This window comes from Falco biarmicus, chromosome 3 (assembly GCF_023638135.1).
Source record: "Falco biarmicus isolate bFalBia1 chromosome 3, bFalBia1.pri, whole genome shotgun sequence".
Taxonomy (NCBI): Eukaryota; Metazoa; Chordata; class Aves; order Falconiformes; family Falconidae; genus Falco; species Falco biarmicus.
The window spans coordinates 100696378-100712354 of record NC_079290.1 but is presented as its reverse complement, the minus strand read 5'-3'; the positions used below and the strand labels follow the sequence as shown (position 1 = coordinate 100712354).

Sequence of the window (15977 nt, the reverse complement as noted above, 5' to 3'; positions counted from 1 at the left end):
TACAGCCAAAACCTGTCACCCCAGTGTCATGCTAAACATTGCTTCCCCCAAGCAGTAGGGACTGGAAAATAGCAGAAGCTTGGAAAAATGCTATAGTTTCAGTCGAAGGAGAATGCCACTAATACGCTTGTGCATATCAGTAAAAAGCAGAGTTGCTAATTCTGATAGAAACATACAATTGCTAAATTCTGCAAGGAATGGTCCATTTGAATGCTTGATAATTCTCAGCAAGTATCAGGCTTGCGGTTTGTTTTTCAGTGACCTTTCCCTCCATAATCTGCAGATCAAGAAAGCATTATCATTAGGCTTGAGGTTTCAACCCAAAAGCCAGTCAAAACTCGATGTTTCACTGAACTTGAAACCTCAAAGCGAACCTCAAGCGTGCAAGTCTTATGGACTCAAACCAGAACAAACATATGTCAGTGAACAAAAACCGCAGAGCTGCACACGGGTCTAAATACTGAGCCATGCTGGCTACTGGCCAAGGCATGAAGTGCCCTGTGCTTCACACAAAATACCAGTAGGCCTTTAGTGACCACAGGGTATGTCTAGACACACATTGCCATAGCTTAGAGACATGCGGGTCAACTTTATCTGAGACTCCAGGTCCCAGAAGCAGTTTCTCTACAGTGTACAGAGCTCTTCAGCAGGGTAAATTATCCTGCAAGGAGTTTTGTGTGACCACAGCTAAACTCCTTTGGTGCTTGATGGGCTTTCTCATAGCCATCTCCTGATACTGCTGAGCTGTGTGGCACCTGGAATGAAGATCTAACTACTGTCTCATACAAAAGGTATGCTTTGGTTGTCCATCAGCTTAAAGAAAGAGCCATGATTCCACCTTTTGGTAATTTTCAATAGAATAGCCCAGAATCTGCCTAGACCACCTTAGTAAGTGCATGTAAAAGTAAAAAAATAGGGAAATTCTGCTTCTGCATGTTCAGAACAGAGACCTTCATCACAAGAAACTGGTGAAGCACGGATCTGTACTTTTCTCTTGCATTCATCTGGAACCAGATCAATTTATTTGAATTAACTGATTATTCAATAGGACTCTATGAAAAATTTCCCACATTAATTCTAGGTTATATGGATATGTGATGAGCGGTTTATTGCAATTAGCCTCCCAAAGTTCTGGGTATCCCAAATAATAGCACTGGCTACATGCATTTGTATATGCCAGGTCTTTAGTATTTGAGATTCTGTTTCCAGTGTGAGTACCAGTGCTATGTTTAAAATCTGAGTGATGTTTTCTCCATATTCAGCCATGTTTGATCATAGTATGCACTTAAAAGGACTAAGTCTACATAAATTAAGCCCTGTGTTGTTGGATCCCTGCAAACTGTGTGAGAAAGAAGACTTCAGCAGAAGGGGAGCAGAAATACAGGAATTCAACAGAGCAGAACATGATACATTGATGTAAATGCAACCAAATGATAATCAACACTGAAAAAAATATATAATTTTCTTTGCATTTGTGGACGCATCCTAAGGTTAATATTCCCATTATTATGCTGACTTACTAAAAATTGTTTCCTCCAGTTAAGTTAGCCCTGGGGCCAAACTCTTCTCACGGTTCACAAGCAACTGACATGATGTATATGCCAGTGCAAAAGGGGTCAGGCCATAAGTTAATGTAGAGTACTGTAATTATTGTAATGATGTAAAAAGAAAATAAAATTTATACAGAAGATTTGGAAGTGTGCATTAAAGCACACATCACTTGAACACACAATTTGCAGGAAAATAGGAATGCTTCATTAACCCACTCTTTATTTAACTTCCACTCTTCTTATCATTGCCTTCTAATTTCCTGAAAGTGTAGAAAAACACTTTTTTTGGACACAACAGGGGGACATTTAATTGCTGCGAAACACATCACCAAAAGCATAACCACTGAACTGGGCCACAAATCTTCCAGTAGATTTGCATTCATTTTGCCTCATGACCTTATGACTCCAAAACTCAAATGTTGCTTTGCTTAGTAAACCTGCACTTCAAGAAAAGCATCTACTCTGAACACACAGATTCCTCATTTAAATACCCCGATGTCCTTAAAAGGTCTGACAGCCGTTACTGTTGGGTTGATGAGCACACAACACTAGGAAAAGTGATGCAAATGCCAGAAAACAAGGAAGTTGTGTGAGCTATCAGTTCTTCATACAAACGAATCGACAAATCCTAACACATTTTACCAGCCTGTGAGAAAGCTTTGTGATACAGAGGTTACGTGGAGATCAGAGCTGCACATGCAATAGCTAGAAGTCAAGGAAGGGTTCTGAACTGCTCTGTCAATTAGCAGCCTACCTATATAAAAAATTAAACAACCAGTGGTTTAAGGTTGAGGGGTTTTGGAGGTGGGGTGTTGGGGTGTTTCTTTTTTTAGATTATAAATTATGTTACACAAGGAAAAATATACAGAAAGACATTACAACCAACTCCTTAGTGAAACCGCTGACAGAGCAGTTAATATTTGGTCTTGGGCAAAGGGCTGGTTTCCTTTTGTTGGCTGCCCGGTTTCAGGCGGGTATTTTACATGAAACACATTACAAGTTCAAAGTGGAAGAACTATGTTTTTTCACCTGTGAGTGGTTTCAGCTTAGACTTCAGCATTACTGTCAGGAAGTCAGTTTTTCCATGCTTGTTACTGTAAACAAAGATTGTATGGCACATCTCCAAAAGTGATAGAAGGTCAAGGACCAAACTGCCAGAGCAACAGACTGCTTCCAGAAACCAAAGGCACAACACTGAAGTGAGAATAACCACACGTTTAAACCCTGTTTGATGTTCTCATCACCCAGTTCTTTGGGCAGCAAATGAACACATGCAAATACAACCTCACATACTTTTTTTTATACATACACGTCTACAGAAATATATATACTTGTATATGTATGCATACTTATATATACTTACACATACTTTATATATGTATGTGTATATATATCTATAAAGTGTACATGTCTAGCTGAAATGGTGAGTGAACAGGTAGGGAGAGGAGCCAGTAGCATCACTTATTATTAACATTGCTTCCCACTCACTTCATAACAGATGCTTTTATCTCTATCAAACCTCAATCCTACCTCTACTTAGTTTTATTTTATCTCACTCTGTAAACTTACAGTTAAAACAACATTAGACGTTTCCAAGAAGAGTCCTTCTCCCCAAACAATAACATTTCTATTGATATCTTCTTTGTAAAGCATTAACACTTAAAAAAGCTATAGCCAGAATTTCTGATTTTCTAAGCATGTATCTTGTTCATCATGGCGTTACTTTTTGCTGCTCCTCAGATATGAACGCAAATTTCTTCGTGAACGGAATTCACTCCCTTCTGCCCTCGTGTGAGGCTTGTAACATTACCTAACTATACACGAGTTCTATATGTGCATTTTCCTCCCCAGGCCCCCAAGCTGAGGTTCTGCAGTGAGTATTTACAACCACAACTGAAGCCAGTAGTTGTGTCACAGTAGTATGGCACAGCGCATCCCCAGCCGAATACCCTAAACTGGCGGGGACTCCACACTACTGCATCTATCCTTCAGCTTTATGTCTGTAAAACAGGGATAATATCAGCCCATCATCTCTTGTGTGACAAAGATTAATCGGATTGTGGATCAGTAAGAAAATGCACACATTAGCTGATGACAAAACACATCTCTCTGGAGCAGAGATCTCAGAGCACAGTAAACAGAAAGACTAAAAACAAAGGGGCACATGTACATCAACTCACTATATCCATCCTGCTCCAAGGAAAAAATGGGAACTTCTAGGAAAAGAAAGCATATATGATCAGGCGCACAGAGAGCAAATGGTCATGTACAAGCCTACACATTACCGAGGGACAATTTTACTGCTGGTGCTTCCTCAGGTCTAAGTATTAGTGCCTGAAACCTTATAACGTTCTTCTAACTCACCTGTGTGTGCAATATTATGAACGGTGTACTTGGGATCATTATTCATGCCACGGGAAGTAACAGGCTGCATATTTCTGTTGAACTATGAACCTTAATCTTTCCATTACTTTAACAAACACTTCCTAATGGCAGTCCACCTCACCTGCTACTGTACTAACCAAGCAGTATCCATCACAACACTACAGCCTCTCGGGGAAAAAAAAAAAAAAAAAGGGGGTGGTGGTGGAAAGATTAAAAGCAAAGTAACAGCAGAGCTTAGGAAGGATGGTTAGATGACTGAGTATTATCAGGAATGAAAATGAAGTCAGAAGAACAAACCAAAAATGAAAAGCAACATCTCAAATTTATTCAAAAGCCATGAAATCCTATCAGTTTAGGCTTATGTACTAAGCACGCACTTAACATTCTCCCACCTTCAATATGACATCGAAACACATACTTAACTGGTTTTCTCTGGTAAAGGCCATTTTCTGAACCAGAACTACATCACCCACAGTGCAGATGTTATACTGGCTGAGCGACATAAAAGCTTCAGGCACATGTTATTAATTTGTGAACTGCAGATATGTTGAATTGTAAACAAATTGTGAAAAACTTTCGGGAGCTCTAAAAATAATTTTGGCCAACAGGATGAATGCTTCCTGGTCTTACATCCAACATCAAGAAGTCATTTGAAAATGTCTTCTGCACTCGGTTGCCATTTAAAAGTTGATTCAGTTCCTCTGACTCTGGCATGTGTAACTAGATTCAGATTTGGAATATTTGGTTTTGCTCATCATTAGCATCTCGTCCTGTGTTTTTAAGCATTTCAAAATATCTCAAAACAAAACCTTCCAAATTATGACAGTGAAATATGATAAATGAAAACATAACCCTCCATTCTGTAAACCAGACTAGAAAAATGTGCTGTTCGTCGTATTTGGACCCAACAAACAGTCTGTGCTCCACTGATACTGTTAGTTACTTACAATGTTAAATATTACAAGACATTATTAAAAGGCATTTTGACCAAGCCAACCTTTACTGTAGGTTTAACAATAAATGAAGCTGGTACCCAGCTGTGCTATCAGCCCACATACCTTTTTTATTGCTAATGAAGGCCAACCATCCAGATTCAGGGCAGAGGAGTTCCTACCGTAAACACAAACTCTCTTCACCTCTGCGTACAACAAAATAACCTTCACCTGTAAGCTTCCAGTCGCAATAATGAAGCCTGTGACCACTGCTAATGAACCTTCTATTGATAAGCCTGAACAAGCCTTGCAAATACGCTATATAAACAACAGTGCAGGTCAGAACGCTTTCAGCAGCCCCTTTGTGCCTGGCCACACTGAGCAGCGGGGGCTTCTGCTACACATCGGTCACCCCCAACAACACACGTCCTGCAACCTAAACCTGTTTATAACTAGGATTGAAAACAAACATAAAAAGTAAATTCCTGTAAGAATGAAATGAGAACAATACAAAGTGCCTGTAGCATGCCTTTTGTTTTATACATTGTAGTAGGAATAATTATCTAATTGGCACAAGTCCTAAATTACATCTTTCTACCCCCAAACTATAAAGGATGATCTCCATGAAAGCAGGGTTGTTGTTTTTTTTCTATAAGCTGTGTCTTCCTAATCCAACTGTCTCCATCCCATTACCTAAATAAAAAGCACACCTTATTTATGGATGTATTTTTCCAGCAAAGCACACTCAAGTTCCTTACTGCTTTTGCTCTCCTTAAACCAACAAAAAACTTCTTCAGACTTAAAGGATTTGAATTTCACGTATGGTGTCAAAACATCTGGATACGTGTAATGCAAGAGCCTTTTTGCTTTTACTGAAAGCAACCGCCCAGCTGCTGTTGCACTGTGTCTAGACTTGATTTCTTTCAAGAGAAAAATATCACCCTCTTTCCCAGCTTTTGGGAAATGAAGGGGTGTTTACCTGCAATATGAAAATAATTTCCAAACATGAAACTCTTGTCAGAGATACCAGTCTGACAGGAGACAGACTCATCTCAAAATGAGTAACAATTTGATGAGATACATTCTTCTCTTTTCAAGAATTATTTTTAAGCACTTTTACAAAAAAACCCAAACAAACAATGACAAAACAAAGAAAACCAAACAAAAAACAACCCACCACACACAAACACACCCCAAAATAAAAAATCTCACATTTTTTTAATACAAATGGAGAGAATGAGAGACACACATTTGCTGTGCCTGCAGCAGGCCAACCTATAGATCAGCTCTCAGCTGGACCACAGCATCCTAATGCCAATTTCTTTTGTTAGGATAACCAATTTAAAGCCAGCACTTCAGTTACAGAGGATCTGGGCATAAGTTGCAACCACTAACTGTCAAATATATACATATATGCATATGCATGCAGGCAACACAGATGTTTACCTATAGCATTTCAGTGTCCTTTGGTTGACCAGAGGCACCTTTGCAGTCCCAGAGAACTCTGTCTATCTTCCTGCCCCAGCTTTCCGTGCTAGCAAATTGATAGCAAAGGTTGTCCTTGTAAAACAAGTAGCAACACCATATACCTCGTTCTCCAGCACAAGCTGGAGCTTCTTCAGCCAACAGAAAGAGTGGCCTGCATGCACAGAAACACTCACTGTTGCTCTCTTAATATCACATGCTGTGCTGGTTTTGGCTGGGATGATTTCCTTTATAGTGGCTGGTGTGGGGCTACGGTGTGGATTTGTGCTGGAGACAGTGTTGGTAACACAGGGGTGGTTCTGTTATGGGTGAGCAGCACTTACACAGTGCCAAGGGCTCCTCTGCTCCTCACCTCCCCCACCGCGAGCAGCTGGGGGGCACCAGGCGCTGGGAGGGGGCACAGCTGGGACAGATGTGGGTCCCAGCTGACCGAAGGGATATTCCATACCATATGGCATCATGCTCGGCATATAAAGCTGGGGGGGAAAGGGGAAGAAGGAAGGGGGGACATACGGAGTGATGGTGTTTGCTTCCCCAAGCCCCCATCAGGCATGATGGAGCCCAGCTGTCCTGGGATGGCTGAGCCCCTCCTGCCCGCCCCTGGGGAGTGGGGAATGGGTGCCTCCTGCTGCTTTGCTTGTGTGCACAGCTTTTGCTTTACTGATCAAACTGTCTTCATCTCAACCCACCAGTTTTCTCACTTTTAACCCTTCTGATCCTCTCCCCCCCCCACTGCAGGGGGTGTGAGTGAGTGGCTGCCTGGGGCTTAGTTGGCGGCTGGGGTTAAACCCTGACACAAGCCAATAATCAAATTAACTGCAAAAACATGGCAACCAGTTTTTTCATGCAGTAGTCCTTCAAGCCTAACAGGATTCCTGATTGAATAGCAATTTTTATTCCTCTGGATTATACATGCACATTGAAAGGAAAACCAGCCCCAGAAGAGAAGAGTGCCAGCTTCATTACCCTCACTAAAATGCAGTCTAGCAATACCTTACCTCAGGGTCAGTGGGGCTGGTCAGCACAGCCCAGATAATAAGAAAAATGTAGATAACAGAGGCTCTGTACTGTGACTCGGATAAACACAGATAGCTGAACACATTTCCTATTGGCCCACTTACTGAATATTTCAGCAAAGAGTTAATTAGACACTACTCTTTTAAGATGGACAGCCTGGTGAAGAAATACCAGAGGTGGAAGTTAGAGGCTTTCATTTCCCACCCTGTAGAAGACTCTAAAATTCCCACTGAAACACTTCCAGTATGTGTTTAAATAGGAACAAAGTGCCAAATGCTAAGAAAAAATCTCTTTTATAAAAAAGACATCTAAAATAGGAAAATAAAGCATCTCAACATCTCTTTGAAAAAAAGGTAAAGCAAGAAATAATCTAATGCATTTTTATAAATCATTTTCTTCTAATCTGTATTTACAGGCAATTTTGTTCATTGATCACCAAGTTGTTACATCGGAGAATTAAAAGTTGGTGGGGCATGTTTTCACCCACATTTCACATGTTTTGTTTCCTTTTAGATAAAGCTTTTCTTCTGAATTTGCTGTGTTTTTAACCACAGTTGAGGAATAGTCATTGGTTTAATGTTTCATCTTTTAAATTATTGATTAAGCCCTCGCACGCACTCAAGATTAACTGCAGTTTAAAGCCATCCACTTTTAAGAACATAGGAAGGTGCATCTGCAAAACCCGGGTATAACTCAAGGAATACAAGTTTGCACAGCTCCAAAAGAAAGAGGCGACCAGAGCAAGATAACACAAAGTGATTATGTTAAAGACAACTACTCCAGGAAAACCTAAAGGACAAGCATTCTCTGCTTGGGAAAAAGAGCCAGGACACTAGGCAGACATAAAAATACCACATTGTATATGCATAAGACTGTGAAACCCTTCCACGACAGCATACTCCTGCAGTTTGCCTGTCTATGGCACACACTGTGTCTCAGAAACGGGCATATCTTAATGAATAAAGAAACAAATGTGTAAGTGGATAAGTATAGTTCTTCCACTAACACACAATCTTTTTTATTTCCCCCCTGTTTTGAGGTTTGGCCAGAGTTCAAAGATACGGAAACTCTCAGCCTGTTCGGTGGACAGAGAGCCTGGTGGGAGTAGAGCCCACTCGGCTTTCTTCACTTACCTAAACAGGGGCTGAATTTGATCCCGTCTACAGTATCTGCAGAAAACACATCCATCTACAAGCTACACAGATCCTGAATTGGCATCTGACATCAACTCGTACCCATTTGTACATGTGAAATTTATATTATTTGGTAAGCATGCCAAATACTTCTCTACATTCATTTCTGGTTTTACAGTACATCCATTTAAATGGCTCTTTTTCAAGAACAAAAATCAATTGAAACTGTACATTGAACAGGAGAGGAAAAAAAACCCCAAATGCTTGAATTAATCCTACCTAAGAAAAGATTTTGAAAAGGGATGCATGGATTCCTGCTGAATGAGTGGCAGCACAGCATTTGGCTGTAATTTAAATCTATATTATATTTAATAAAACCACAGTGTGTTCTGTTGTCCTATTAAAACTGCATTCTACCTTACCAGGTCTGAATAATTTGTATAAAATTGATTGCTACAGTTCTTAGTAAGAGCTCTAATTGCATTCCTGGTATAACTTAAAATGATAACCTTATCTTAATTAGTATTATGCTACAGAAATGCTTCTGAAAGCCACAAGGATTAACCTGCATTTTTAAAGAGAAGCCTTCGGGCTGGGTTTTTTTGTGGGTTTTTTTGTTTGTCTTTTCTTTTTTCATTCCATCTCCATCACATGAGCTAATGCTAGTTTATCATAAACAAAAAAGAGCAATAATCAAATTGAGAGAGAATAAACCACCCTGCTGCCACCTTCTCCGGTCAGCGTGAGTTTCGGTGCGTAGGCTGATCTCTGTGCACAAGCACATGTGCTACTTGCAGGGCTTCTCCACTTGGAGAGCAAAGAATGTACTTGTATGAAGCATATGCGTCTGGTAACTCCCCAGCACACGGCGCGTTTGTCTCGACTCTCAGAGAATCACCAAGTGCTGTGACTGAGCTGGGTGTGGGACAGGAGCAGGGTGAAGAGCAGGGGCTGGGACAAAGGGAACTCTGCCCTTCGAGGGCCTGGGGGAAAGCACCACGTGGATGCACAGCCAGCACACACAGCAGAAGAAAACAATCTGCTCAATTAAAGATGAAATTAAAAACCAACACAAAAAAAACCCCAAACTCCAACAAACAAAACCAAAAAATCCCACCAACCCCAAAAAACACTAACCCAGAAAACCCCACACCTGCCACACACACAAAAAAAAACAACCCAAAGAAACTCAAACATGCCAGCACCCCAAAACAAAATCAACCTGAAACATTCACATGGGCGATGTGCTCCAGACACCCCATCAACGGGGCCCTCTGATGACAGAACCAGATTTAATTCCGAATCTGTAAGTACAGCTGCCCACCGAGCTCATCAGCCAGCCAGATGCTGTCCAGCTGATGTGACTTCTGGAAGCATAGGAATACTGGCTGCTTTGTCAGAGTCAGAAAAATTAGTATTAGTAAAATTCAGTAGCAAGTCACTAAAAGCCCTTTATGCAAATCCCGCCTTGCCTTGGGTTTGGGGGAATTTTTTTCATGTGTTGGTTTGGGGGCATTTTTTTCATTTGTTGGCATTCTTGCTACATTTAACTTATCCATATTGTTTTTCTGTGAAAAAGTGACACAGCTTTCTAGCTTAATAAGCAAACCCTAATTGGGTTTATTTAGAAAGTAACTGGTCTAGCAGTAGCTGAATAAGATGTCCATTCACAGAAAGCAGTATGGGAACCGGCAGTCTGCAAAGGGATCCAAATGCTTCAAAAGCTTTTGTGATATATTTTACAATTGTTTGTGCTCCAGTTCTGCTCAGAATTAACTTTAGGAGTCCCACCTTACTCCATCAAAAATAATAAAACCAAACAAAACAACGCCCATGTCCCAGTAGTAATTTCCTTGGACTTCATGGCTGTCCATCGCACACCAGAGTAAAACTACAGTGAGCGACCCAGCAGTAAAGACCACGATTAAGGTGCCAAGAAATGACCTTTCGTAACTGCATCTTTTCCAAATTAACTTCTTTTCCTAACTTTTTAGCGCTAAAGGAAACATCCTGCTTTTTAGTCCTGCTCACCAGGCCCTGTAGGGCACAGGCTGCTCTGAAAGCATCTGTGTGCACCTGCCCATATGCACACGGAGTTACAGAATCTCCATCCTGAGCTGGAGCTCCATGGTGCCAGTTATGACCACAGAAGCCATAATGGGGGGGTGGGTGGGGGTGGGTGTGGGTGTGTCAGAATCACTGTGGTGATTCTACTTAAAAACGGACATGTGTAACTTGGTACACATCCATACATATGCGGGCATCCCTGCGTGGTCCCCTGAAATTTCACTTTCACATCTATGTAAAATGATTAAGCTCTCCCAGAAATGGTAAGACCTGTCAGAGCTGTAGCATTTTCCTCACGGTAGCAATGCACTTTTGTAAGGTGAACACACGTTCATCGACCATTTGTCACGTGCTTTCACAAGAATGCCCACAGAGCAAGACTCCGCATTGCAAGATGCCTACGGAAGATGCTTACATCTTAGTAAGTAGTTAGCCTTCTGATAGGAGACTTTGCTTCGCACCTCAGCATTTCCTTTAACTTTTACTAAGGGTACGGAGTGGAAAGAGAGGGACTGAATGAAAATCAAGACTGCCTGTTTAATGTTTCTGCTCAGGGCAATGCGCAAGCAGATCAGCCTCGCCTCTGGTGTGATCCCAGCCAGTCTGTTAGCTAGTCCTTATAAATCCATCCATCACCTCTATGAAAGTCACTGCCTTCCTCTTACCGAAGATAATGTACGTTATTGGGATTATACCACTGCATGCAGAGTCATTAAAGAAAGATAGACCACAATTTATGACTGAGCCTGCGGACAGCAGGGCATTATTTTAACCATAAAATCGCAATCTGCAAGGAGAGTGGCCAAACCAGAGGAGCCCTTAAAGACTTATAATTAGCATCAATCAATGTGACACTACTGTTGACATCTTTATTACTTTAAATATACTAATCAAATACTTCTGCATTCAGATAGAAAGACTGATAGGTAGACAGGCACAGGGAACATCCCTACAGAGATCAATTTTAAATTACCTATTCCAAAGGTAACAAAAAAATAAGCACACCAGCATAATCACATGGAAACACAATGCACTGATGGAAATGGTTTTCAGGTGTGATACCGGACTTGAGATGGTCAGGCTTCTGTATGAGACACACCAGCTACACCCTGAAAGAGTACACACCTGCATGCCTCAGCCATGCAGTCAACTGTCGACTGTCCTAAACTGAGAGAAGAAACATCCCACAGACAATTTGCTATAGGGCATTTTGCATTAGAAAAATAAAACGGCTCAGTAACTCTTCACAGCACCACTCCATTTGCCATCTCTACTTTTCCTGGCACAAGAAAGTTAGATGGAAGGATATCATGGGATTATTTGCATACTCAGCATTGCGACTATGTTATCTAATTGCGCCCACATACAATTTCATACTGCAGACACTAAAATACACCTTTCCTGTTGCTGCTGATACAAACATTTCAGTACTAATGAGCACAAAGCTGTTTCACTACACCACTTCTCAGGCCACGTGCTCTTGTACTGAAAATACTTTTGAGGAGCAGCTCCTTTCTCCATAGGGCATCCACTCTGACATTCATGAAAAGCGAATCCTTGAACAAGCACTGGGAAGAAGATAAATGCATGCCAGTTCTTTTCAGAAAACATGGTTTGGAAGGAAACAAATTATGCTGTTCCCAACAGCAATAAGGTTTTAAGAATCCCTGCTTATTTCCCGATTCTATGAGGAATAGTAATACTTAAAAAAAAAACAAACACCAACATGTAACAACCACATATTTATTTAGATCTTATTTAGCTGTAATTAATAGCTTGTTGGAATACAGAAGTTGCCTTTGAAAGGATACACACTGTTTCCTGTCCCCCTTCACTGGAAATAAGCATTGCTTTTGCTTATTTAAAAAAATAAAAATAAAAATAAAAAAAGGCTTCCCTATATATAACATGAGAGGCTTTACGTGGTGCTTATCCTGGTGAGTGCCTTCTTTCGGAAAGGTCAGTGGCAGCTTGCCGATCATCTCACCCATGCAATGAGCATGAGGATTAGCAAACCTGTGCGCTGGAAAATGGCAACACGCCTTCGATAGCAAGGCAAGTGGCCCAGAGGGCTGAGCCGCACAGCATCCCTGAGCTGCACAGCATCCCTGAGCCACCTGGCCTCCTCGGCAGCCACAGCCTCAGAAAGCATCTCCAGTAAGCGATTTCACTCATCCTGCTCAGCTCCATGCAGGGACAGTACTCTCCCATACAACGTGAAAGCCTTACAGAGCACTAAGTAATGAGAAAAATGCAGTAATTTGTCTATTGAAAATCCAATTAGTTTAAGCCAATATTTATCAGATCACTCTCCTTAAAACATTTTACTTCAATTTTAAGTGAGTTACACTAATTTGGATTGGACTGTCCTCCTCTAATGAAACTGCCAAGCCTTTCAGACGCTTTAATTCATTTCCAAGCACAGTGGAGCCCCATAAAACAAGCAGAAAGAGGCCGCTAAATGTACACGGGGTTCCAGTGCATTAAAACAAACCATGTATCAAGTGACAAAATGTAATGAAAGCTTTTACAGGGGGAGGAGTTCAGACTGAGGCCTGATAGGACACACTGCAAACCGGGCAGCCAGCCACCCATCTGCCAGGATCTCCTCCGCATCCTGCTGGAGAAGCTGCTTCTGCACCAGAGCTCTGCCCGGCTCCCCACCATCCACTTGAGACATTCCCAGCCCTTGTCGTTTACTGACTCAGTGGGAACACACGTACTCTAATCCAAGTAAAGGATTGTGAAAGATCCTATGATTATTTTTTTTAATATTTTTTTCCCCCTCAGTCTGACCTTATTGTATGTGAAGAACAGCACAAACGAGCAGATAGCCACGGAAAGTTCACTAGCCCTGAGTCAGCGACGGGTCCAGTCATATCAAAGCCTGGGCAATGTGTCTGTAAAAAGGCAGCTGGCAGTAAACAGGAGTTGCACGCGGGGGAAATGACAGCCATCAGGGTGCAGCCGCTTCCTGCTCCCAGCCTTCGGCCTCTGCCAAAACAAAAACAATACTTAAATCTGAGCAAACATCCTCAGTTACAAAGGGGAAGGGTACAACTCATAATAGTATTATTCACAAATATCCAGCTCACTCAGCATCCCAGTCCAAAAGAGGCTGACGTTGTATTTTCCGCAGATACATTTACATATTAAATACTATCAGCACCAGGTATCACACACCCACCAATATACACCATGCTGCACACTGGTGCGTGTACATGGTCTCCAAACTAATTTTCATGTGCATTTGGACAATCATCTCTGCACTAAAACTTTGCGAAGGTTTTTTGCTTACTTTTGAGGGAAGGGCCTGAATAGCCAGGTGAGAGGCACTGGGCCTGAGAGAAAAGGGAACTTGGGAAGGGATGGTTGGATGGTACGGCAGAACAGAAAATACTGAAAGGAGAGGTGAATACATGGAGAGCAGGTGAAGATGGGAGAAAGAAAAGATAGCCAGAGCAGTCTTAGAAAACAGAATGAGCAATATCAGAGACCCCATAAAATCTTTGTTAATTTCTCATTCGTTTTCTATTCGTCATTACATTCATGTACCTTGAGCAGCTTTGCAGATTTAACTTTGCCACTGCCACAAAGCGTACCTGCTGCCTTCCCTCTAAGCGTGTGTGACCCTACACAGTCAGCCCAGGGACACTCTTTTCTGGGTAAAGGTACAGTGTTCCAGCAAAACCTGGATGAAATTCTGCACCTTGTCCACTCTTCCCTTTTCCCTGAGGACACCGAATGGCCTTTATCCATGAATCTGAGGGTCTTGATCTGCTCACAGGAGGCTTTAGGATGCTTGTAAGTAAAAAGTGCTGCAGAAACGCAAGGCATTCATGTGATGTGCTTTCTAGTCAAACCTGAGTGCTGACCTGACAAATAGGGAAAACATATGGAAAAAATTATTCCTTGCTTGACACCCTTTTTTTTCCTCTCTCTCGGCTCCATTCCACCCTCCATGCCCCTCCACATTGCGATGCACATCAGTAATGCCAGAATGGTGTGAAAATGTATGCAGCTACAGCACTGGCCTTTTACAATTGTCTGAGCTAAAGGTATTAATCATCAACTGGGATTTGAAAATCATAACCAGGAGACAGCAGTCGCGACAGCTCTGCAGCATAATGACAAAATACGCAAAGCAATGTGGAAGAGGAGAAGGCGCTCTCTGTCTTTTAGTCTCTGTGCAATTGAGAGGCATGTTAATAAGCATGTTCATTTGAATGGCTTTTATTGTAACAATAATTTTCTTGCTCTGCTGGATTTTTTTATTATATTCCTTAGAGTAATAATATTAATCAAGGCACTGCTGCATGGCACTGTCAAAGAAAAAGCACATCCTGAGTGAGCGTACCTATAATGGAACCACTAGTGAATGCTTCAAGGTTTAATATGGACCATGAGGTCGTATACCTGCACACGGATGCACACACACACACTCATTTTTACATACATGACCAAATACCACAGATGCAGTAGAGGAGACTAACTACTTCTTTTACTTAAAGATATATCAACATTTAAAGCAATCAGCTGAATAATAGGACTCTCTATTAGATAAGCTTCCTTTGAATAATACATGGGGCAAGAAAGGTTATATCCAACTGAAAAAGTATGTGTTGGGTTTTTGTCACCTTGTGCGACTGCAGCAAAGGTAAATTTTCAGGAGGGCTTCTTTTGGGCCTGGGTGTGTGCACAGAGCATGTGCCTGAGCTTTCACTTCAAATGCAGGTACAAGACCTTGCAAAAATGGTATTACAATTTCAGGTCCCTGCGCCTGCATGTGCAAGTGCTCTTGGGCCAGCAGCAGTTCTGCAGGCTTGCCTTGCCCGTGCACCCCAACGCTCACACGCATGCTTGACATTTTCAAAGTTCAGATGAAATACGCATACAAGAGAAGCTGGCCTTTGAAAATACAAGCCACAGCTGGCAGCACACCAGCCCAAAAGGCTGGCACTGTCCTAAGCCCACCAGCCAGGGCCACAGGTGGCTACCAGGCGCTCACTCCCACTGCTGCCTGCGCTGGAGCGAGCCCGGAGGAGTGACCTGGGAGAGTTCAGCCCGGGGAACTGCTCTGGCAGCCTCGCCCTGTCCTCGCTTTACCCCTCGGGCTTGCCAGCGATGATGACAGCTTTGCTATGAACTGTCTGACGGAGCACGAGGGCTGATTTCAGCTGGCTCCTGCGCAAGGCAGAGCGCGCCGTGCCTGCACCACAAAAATCTATGGGAGCTCAGCAACTGACTTCAAGGGCTGCAGGACCAAGTCCCTTGGAGCGACTCCTTGTATAACCAGCTCAAGCAACACTTTGTGGTTTCCTTTAAGAGCCATTAGAGAGCTTTACATAGTTTTATGTCTAGAACTTAAAATACTCGTATCTAAGACAAACCCAGAGCTTAGTCACAGA

The 15977-nt window shown here is 42.1% G+C and overlaps 1 long non-coding RNA gene across 4 annotated transcripts in view; it reads right to left on the bottom strand.

Annotated features, from left to right (window-relative positions):
• The window catches only part of LOC130146659 (uncharacterized), a 268364-nt gene that overhangs the window by 8373 nt on the left and 244014 nt on the right, over nt 1-15977 (bottom strand). The window contains exon 9 of one of the 4 annotated variants that reach the window (XR_008820974.1): nt 13366-13563. The exons of 2 other annotated variants lie outside the window; for them this stretch is intronic. This is a non-coding gene — a long non-coding RNA (uncharacterized LOC130146659). Of the gene's footprint in view, nt 1-13365; nt 13564-14286; nt 14445-15977 lie in introns of those variants that run through there. One more of the 4 variants, XR_008820975.1, reaches the window with a different exon arrangement.